This window comes from Pimephales promelas, chromosome 10 (genome assembly GCF_988280905.1).
Source record: "Pimephales promelas chromosome 10, fPimPro1.hap1.1, whole genome shotgun sequence".
NCBI classification, from domain to species: Eukaryota; Metazoa; Chordata; class Actinopteri; order Cypriniformes; family Leuciscidae; genus Pimephales; species Pimephales promelas.
The window spans coordinates 2,092,118-2,100,927 of record NC_142778.1 but is presented as its reverse complement, the minus strand read 5'-3'; the positions used below and the strand labels follow the sequence as shown (position 1 = coordinate 2,100,927).

General features: G+C 35.9%; 1 long non-coding RNA gene across 1 annotated transcript; it reads right to left on the bottom strand.

The window, feature by feature from the left end:
* Nucleotides 1–348: 348 nt before the first annotated feature.
* On the bottom strand, nt 349–8,803 carry LOC148977278 (uncharacterized). Its single transcript, XR_016169820.1, has 3 exons — nt 8,549–8,803; nt 7,930–7,966; nt 349–899 (listed from the first exon to the last, which is right to left on the bottom strand). It is a non-coding gene; the product is annotated as an uncharacterized LOC148977278 (long non-coding RNA).
* Nucleotides 8,804–8,810: the final 7 nt, after the last annotated feature.

The window sequence follows — 8,810 nt, the reverse complement described above, 5'->3', positions numbered from 1 at the left end:
TTGAATCACTCGTACGAATTGGTCGTGAGATAGCGTGGGTATAGAAAGGAAACTTTCTGTTAACCAATTAACCAACCCGGTCTCATCCCAAGACGTCATATAACTGACGTTTTGGGACGTCTTTTGACCATACGTCAATATTCGCCTTTTTAGGGCCCCCTTAAACGTCGGTAGATGAGGTTATGGGATCCTAACTCTACCCCATACCTAAACCTAACCCTAAACCTAACCCGTCACCTAACTGACGTTAAAGGTAAAGCGTCAGTTGTATGACGGCCCGGGATCGCCATCTACCGACGTTTAAGGGGGCCCTAAAAAGGCGGATATTGACGTATGGTCAAAATACGTCCCAAAACGTCAGTTATATGACTTTTTGGGATGAGACTGTGTTAAATTAACAGTTTTGCACTGTAGCATTTTTACAGTCTTTTACCGTTAAAATCATGATCATTTTTTACAGAGTGAAGCGTCGCATTCAAGTGCTTTCAGGCATGACTGTCCTTTGGGTCGGGAGTTGGGGCGTAGGAAGAGATGAAGAGCGTTTAATCACATTTTGGAGAGGAAAGAGGGTCAGACAGCACAGGTAGAGTTCAATAAATGGACGCACAGATGGCCGTATGAAAGGAAGAGGAGGGAAATCAGGACGCCTGTTCTCTAATGACATGGAAAAGGAAGAGAAATTGCGCTGACTGCTCGACGGTCCCCACTCGCAGGTGCTCGCTCGCAGATCAAACAGGTCCAGGGCTTTTATATCTCCTCTGTTGCTTTTGTCAGGGTTTAAGGAGAAGAGGTGCTTTTTTAATTTAAAAACCTTACAGACATGTGGAAGTTATCAGCCGGCGATGGCCCATCCTTTCTTCCTTCCTTCACCCCCGTTCTGTCCTGAGGCCCAAGAAAAGCTAAAGAGGGATAGAGAGAGGTAAACAGAGAGAAAGGTGAGAGCAAATTGCGGTTTAACGCCTGTCTGCCATCCGAGTCCTTTCGCTCATTAATAAACGACAGAACTGATGGGATAAGCGTCAGGAAGCGTGTTTGTGTTTCCGTGCGTGTGTGTCAAAAGATCGATTTGATTAATGTCTGTGTTGACTGAACTTTGAATTTACACTGACGTATAAACACGTCTCGGAACTGCAGTGGGTATTACTTTACAAATTGCCTTGCATGTTTATATATGGGTCAATGACATATAAGGATGTCTTGAGTTGATGAGGAGGAGAAGTCTTTTAAAAACCTGGTTTAGTTCTTGAATTGTAGCCTAATCTTCACGGAGATTTTGTGTCGTATTGCAAAAAGTTTGTAGCCTTTTTTTAACCACGTTCTGTTTGAAAAATGGCAAGTGGTGTAACCGAGTCAATCAAATACTTTCATTACTCCATCAATACAATTGGTCACTGTAAAAAAATATTGTTGGTAATGGTTTAACTTAAAAAAGTAAGTAACCTGGTTGCCTTAAAATTTTAAGTTGATTGAACTGGAAAAAGTGAGTTAATGCAATGAAGGAGAATGATTTAATCATCAGAAACTCAAAATAATAAGTTATCTCAACTAAATTAATTATTATAAAGTTGATTTGACAAAAGAAAATATGTTGTGATAACAAATCTTGAAAATATTTTTTACAGTGTGTATACATCTAAATTTAAAAAAAAAATTGTAACATTTTAAAGGTTAGAAACCCCCAAATAAAACAGTAAATATTGTAAAAGTGTGAAACTATTTTGTATTTTAGATTAATTTGATTCTTCAGAAATCCACTGTAAAAATGAATCTGCTTTATCTATTCAAAAAAATTGTGGCAACAGATTACAAGCAATATTATTAATTAAATTTAACAATAGAAGTGAGTAATAATTAATCAAATTAATTCATTAAAAGTTAACCATTTAAAATGAGTAAAACATTTTTTTAGAAAGTATGTTTAAGTCACCATTATGGTGCTCAGTGTTGCTTTAAAATGACGGTTTTCTCCTTCAGTGAATCTGTTTGTTAACGTCGGGTGTCTTCAATGTTGGCAATATAAATAAAGATAATATAAAATAATTAATCTTTGACGTCTGTCCGTTATTCAGATATTTTTGTTGAATTTTTTTTGGTGTAAACTTTACTCATTTTGAATGGTTAACTTTTAAGGAATATTTTAATTAAGTATTACTCAATACTATTTTTTTTTCCAATTTAATTAATAATATTGCTTGTAATCTGTTGCCACAGTTTTATTGATTAGATAAAGCATATTCATTTTTACGGTGTCATTCTAATAAGCAGATTTCATTATTTTTTTTTATCAATTTTGAAATCAAATTTGTGCTGTTTGATATATATTTATACTTTGTTTCATTAAAAAATTCTTGTAAAAAAATGTTGTTATGAAATAAATCCGCCTAAAGAACTACAGCCATGAGTGTCCCATGATTGACCCCTTATGAAGGCGTTTATGAATATTTTTCCAAATCCCAGAAATTTAGCCTGAGAATTTATTTGTAGACTGAGACTTTGCATTTAGCCCGTGTGCGTGTACATGTGAGTTCTCTAAATATGTACCATCTGTATAAATACGCGTGTATATGCATTCATTACACACAAGCCCAAAATGTTTGCCTGTTTATAAAGAGTGTCCTTTGGGATTGGAAAACCAGAAACTTAACCTTTATATTTCTCTCTCTCTCTTTCTCTGACCAAGTGTGCAGTCCAAAACACCCTGTACTCAACGGCATATGACAGAAATAAACATGGACGTGATTTTAGGGGTGATTTCATGACAATGGCCAATAAGGATGAGCATTCGGTCGCTGCAATGAATCTGAATGTTCCTGCAGACAAACAATCATGGAAGCTTTACAGGTCTGTTTAAACCGGTTTTAACTAAAAACTGAAAAATTGTTTATTTACACGACAACAGTATATGATTGGGGGCCTGAAAACATAAACTTTTGAAAATGGGTTTCAAAGTGCAAGTTTTTTTAAGTTATTGTCTCCGTATAAATGACAAAAATGGGAATTTGTGAAATATAACGTGTTTGGTCTAGTTGCTTAGTTTCTATACCGCAATTTTTGTCGTTTCCGTGTGTTGACAATGTTTTCCTCCTACACGAAAAACACGGTAACGCTTCCTTTTACAGTACAGTACTTACAGTGTACTGGCTAATATAAGGTAAGTACATGGGTTAGGGGTAGGTTCAGGGTTATTACCCAGTAATTACAATTACTATAATAAGTACATAAGTACATGGGTATATAGGACTGTAAAAGGAAGCGTTACCAAAAACACAAAGAAAAAAAAAGTTTCTAGTTTTAGTAAGCTACATCTTTGTTGTGTAAACGTACCATAAGAGTTTAAACTCCTGTGATTTTCAGCGTAATCTCGCAAATTCACAGTCCAAACTGAGGATAACTAATAATGTAGTCTGGGAAAATGGATGATATCTTCAAATCATGCGGCTTGTTTACACTTTTTCAAGATTACTTTTCTAAGGCAGCTTGCTTTAATACGGGAGAAAAAAATCCCGCATATTTACATTGAACTGTAGGATCCGAGCAACTTGGGAATACATTTTTATGGCTTGAGCCAGTGAGAAACCACAGAGAAACCGCCTAAAACACCACTGCAATTGAGCAGCACAGAAACAGGCCAACATATTAAAGTACCCCTGTGGTGAAAATCAAGCTTTTAATGTTGTTTATATGTCTATTTGGTGTTTTTAATACGCTTTAAGACAAACCATTAGTAAATTCATAAGTCGACGCCAGTGCTGAGTATTTTCTGCTTAAAAACTGCACGGAGTGAAATCGCTGGTGTTTCTGACGTCACAAACGACCTTGTAACCAATCAGATCAAATCAACCAGTGGATCTCTGAGTGAGTGAGTGAGTGGGTGGGGGCGGGGCTCATTTGTATATTCATAGAACCACGCATTCTAAATGAGGCGAGGGTGTCGAGTTACATTCAAGCTATTTTAACACACGAAGAATGAGGAAAAAACAGAGTTTTAAGGGACACAATTATTGACTACATTGGGACTTTAAGGAAAACTGAGGCCAGTTTGCTATGGTTTTGTACCTCACATTGCAATTTAGTAAGTTGTTAAGTCGTCAAGCAGTGGATCTCTGAGTGAGTAAGTGGAGGCGGGGCTCATTTGCATATTCATAGTCCCGCGTATGCTAAATGAGGCAAGGGTGTTGAGTTACATTGAAGATATTTTTATTCCAAGGAAAAAACATAAATATGTCATTTTGGTGATCAAAGATTAGTTTTACGGGATACAGGTATTGATAGGGGACTTTTAATCTGAAGCATTCAAACACTTTTAATAAAGTACATAGTACGAGTGGATGAAGATTCTTTGAATGATATTATTTGAAGAATATAAAGTTTAGAAGAACAGAATTTATCTAAAAAAGAACATCTTTTGTTAAAAGTGTCACTTTTGATCAGTTTAATGCATCCTTGCTGAATAAAAGTGTTCAAAACGTACTGACCGTAAACTTTTGAATGGTAGTGTATATTATGCTTTCAAGTTGAGAAGCTGAACTGATAGTTTGTATGAAATGTACTTTATTTTATAGCTAATATTTTAGAAACAACAAGTGTCCCACGGACAGTGCTGGGAGTTACGCATTACAAGTAATGGGAGTTACGTATCAGATTACTTATTAAAGGTGCTATATGTAACTTTTCTTCTAAAATTAATCTTTTTTTATTGATTACAATCCCTTCGCTTCGCTTGATCGTTTCGCTTGATAATACATTTATTCATCATCTGGAATAGTTTAAAGCCCTTTGAAGCTGCACTGAAACTCTCATTTGGACCTTGAACCGTTTGATTCCCATTGAAGTCCATTATATGGAGAAAAATCCTGGAATGTTTTCATCAAAAACCTTCATTTCTTCTCGACTGAAGAAAGAAAGACATGGACATCTTGGATGACATGGGGGTGAGTAAATTATCAGCAAAAGTTTTTTCAAAAGTGAACCACTCCTTTAAGTAACTAAAGTAACGATTACTTTTAAATTTACAACACGATGAGTTACTTTTCAAGCGAGTGACTCCATGTTGTGACTGACAGCTCACATGTTGAGCGAAATCATAAGTGTGTGTAAACAGGATGGTTTTTCTATTTTTTCTAACTTTAAAAATAATAAGTTGTATTTATAAAGTGCCTTTCAAGTACGCTGTAAGGAAAGACTTTGTTTCTCAGCGCTTCACTGACCGAAGCCTCATTCTCACTCCCTAAGTGTGTGAAAAGCATTAGCGATTAACTCTTGAAAATGGTGTATTTAGAAGATGAATCCTTTCCCTGGGACCCAATGGCTTCTCCCCCAGCTTCTGCCTGACATCTCCATAAAGCACCTGAGATTGAGTATCAGTAAAATCCTCCAACTCGCCACATTTGTGGATTTACAGCCGGCTGGGGGAGACCAGGCTCCCGACAGAAGAGAGACTGCACCTGTCTCTCACACACCTAATACAGAAACAGGTGGAAAGAGCCGCTCTGACCACCAAACCCGAGGAAAAGCCAACGCAAACATGAAGGTCGAGTCGTCTCCCGTGATTGCGTCCTGTTTTCAGTTCACAAAAAGATGGATGGGATAAACACACTTCAAATGCTCCCGATACTCCCCACATATATCAGCGCCTTTTGATATTTAAACACATTTTGTGAACTTTGACTCCACAAATCCTGCACAAGACCTAATGCCCGGGGAAGATAAATCTCACAAATCCTGAGACTGATGTCAGGCGAATGGATCTCCGGAGAAGAGCGCATGAGTAATAACCTGACGAAGACGGCAGCCTCCCCTGTGACGAGGATCATTGTTGGATCCGTTTTCAATTTGCGCAATGTGCAAAATAAATCAAATCCGAGGGACACTTAAAAAGTGCAAACATGGCAACTTTACAAGAAGATCTGAGTTTCCTGTGGTGTCAAATAAGGCTTGACCACACCTGACAAGAGATGAACCGAAGAGCCGTTATGCCACATTATGCGCACAGCGTTTTTTCCCACGTTTCTTTTCACGCTCGGTGGAAGAAAAAGTGCAGAGGATGCATTTGGTTTCCCTCACACCGGCCCGCAATAGCCATTAATAATTCCAGAGGAAACCAGAAAAAATCACTTTGAAAAACAAGCTTAAGCGAGCGCCTCCAATTTGATGTTAAAATATTTACTTTCAGCCACCTGTGGGAGGTCTCTGTTTCTCGTCTTCGCTCGCGCGCTCAATATTAAACACTGTGAACTGCATTACAGCTGCAGTCCCGGGATGCTGAAGTGCTCTGGTAATTGTTTCTGTCTTCTGCACATTAGACAGGCCTGCATAATTAGAGCCATTTTACACAGAACTGATTGCTTTGGTTAGTAGTTTCAGGATTGTAATGGAGGAACGCAAGAGGTTTGAGTGTTGAGCTTGTTGATATTTCCACTCGAACAAGCCACGGAGACAAGTGACTCGCATATACAGCCTTTTAATAATTACGCTCACCATCATTATACAGTAATTGTACAACTACACTCTAAAAATTGCTGGGTTGTTACAACATTATAATCCAACTTTGGGTAAAATATGGACAAACCCAGCCATTGGGCTTAATTTTTAGCCCAACTTTTGGGTTTGTCCATATTTGACCCAAATTTGGGTTAAAACAACCCAGGATTTTGGTGTGTGTGTGTGTGCACTCTAAAAAATGCTGGGTTGTTTTAACCCAATTTTGGGTCAAATATGGACAAACCCGAAATATTGGGTTAAAAATGTAATGTAAAAATTTAACCCAACAGCTGGGTTAGTCCATATTTGACCCAATGTTGGGTTAAAACAACCCAGCATTTTTTAGAGTGTATATATACAAGTATAAATACACTCTAAACAATGCTGGGTTGTTTCAAACCAAATTTGGGTAAAATATGGACAAACCTAAATGTTGGGTTAAAAGTGTAATTAAGCAAATTACAGTCGAAAGTTGAAGTTGGGTTAAAATTTGGGTTTAAAATTTAACATTTGGGTTTGTCCATATTTGACCCAAATTTGGGGTAAAACAACCCAGCGTTGTTTAGAGTGTAGCCTACATATAGTGTGTATACACATCACGGTATTTATAGAATGCATTATTAATGTATTTTTTTTTTTTATAAAATATGATTTATTTTAAAATAATACAACACTCTAAACAATGCTGGGTTGTTTGAACCCAACATTTGGGTTTTTCCATATTTGACCCAAATTTGGGTTGAAGCAACCCAGCATTTTTTAGAGTGTATGATTTGTGCGTTCTGATTAAATGGAATTAAATTAACATATGCGTATTGTATATATATATATATATATATATATATATATATACACATACACTATCCTACTGTGTGTGTATATAAACACAGTGTGTGTAGAGACCTATATATGTGTGTGTGTGTGGCCTCGTTTTACTACTCCAGTCTTCAGTGTGACACATATATATATATATATTATAAATAGAATAAATAGGGCTGGGCAATGATTAATCGCATGCAAAATAAAAATTTATGTTTAAATAATATGTGTCTGTAGTGTGTATAACTATTTTGTATATATAAATTTTGAGCAAGTAAATGCAGGTTTGATGAGCATAAGAGACTTCTTTTAGACTTTTGACCGGCACTTATACAAACATAAATTTAGCTATTAGCTCTTTTAGTATTAACTTATTTCTACTTTGGAAGTCTGTTTATTTAGCATCGGTTGTTATTTTGTAGAGATCAGAATTCGAACAGGATTAGAATTGAGGTGTCGACGACCTCTAGTGGTGAGATGGATGAACTGAGGGAATACATATTACAGTGAACACAAACTCTGGTGTTAAAGTACCTTCCATGTTTTGTAAGGATTTTATATTACTTTGCACAGTAAAAAATAAATAAATAATTTAAAAAAAAAAAAGGCATGAGAAAATATTTTCATCACCTGACGAGGGCAAGGATTCATATTCCATAAACTCCTCCTGAAAACTAAAATAATATGAGGAGAATTAGCAGACATTGGACGTGTACGATAGTAGAATCATTATGTTTGGACATGTAGCATGCAATACCATGCTAATCTTATAAATATTAAGGTTTATGAAAATGTGTTGTGTACTGCCATTTGTTCATCTATGGTGCTGTGCCAATTGCACATCATATAGCAGATCAATAACACAAACTCAGAGAATACCATGTCTCACAGTTCAGGTGAGTTACACATTTTGTGTGAGACTTGTATACATTTTCAACATAAACTTAATAATGTCACCATTGAAACAACATTTTAGCAGAAAATATGCAGTTAACCTGAAAAAGACCAGATAGATGTTGTGAAAGATGTCACAAGACCAACATAAATATAATTTAAAATATGTTTTATGTAACACCGATAATATTGGCATAGAAAATCGTTCAATTTCTGTGTTTTTTTTTTTAAAAAGACTAACATTCTCGACGTCATTTATAAATTAATTTCCCTATGTAGCCTACTAAATAAATAAATTATATATATATATATATATATATATATATATATATATATATATGTTTAGATAGTATACATTTTCTCTGTAACACGCGTCGTAAACCATCCAAAGTGACAGCTGTTTGGATCAAATGTCAACTGATTCGTTGAAATTTTTATAGTGTTTTATCATAAATGCTAATCTAGATAAATTACTAAATTAAAAAACGCAATTGCTGCGCATGAAAATCTGTCAACGAAAGGCAACACATGAGCAACTCTGTAATTTTACTAATAAATAAAAAAAAACGCTGAAGTTGAAGCGCCGAAAGTGCGGCTGCTGAACTCTCCGACGCGTT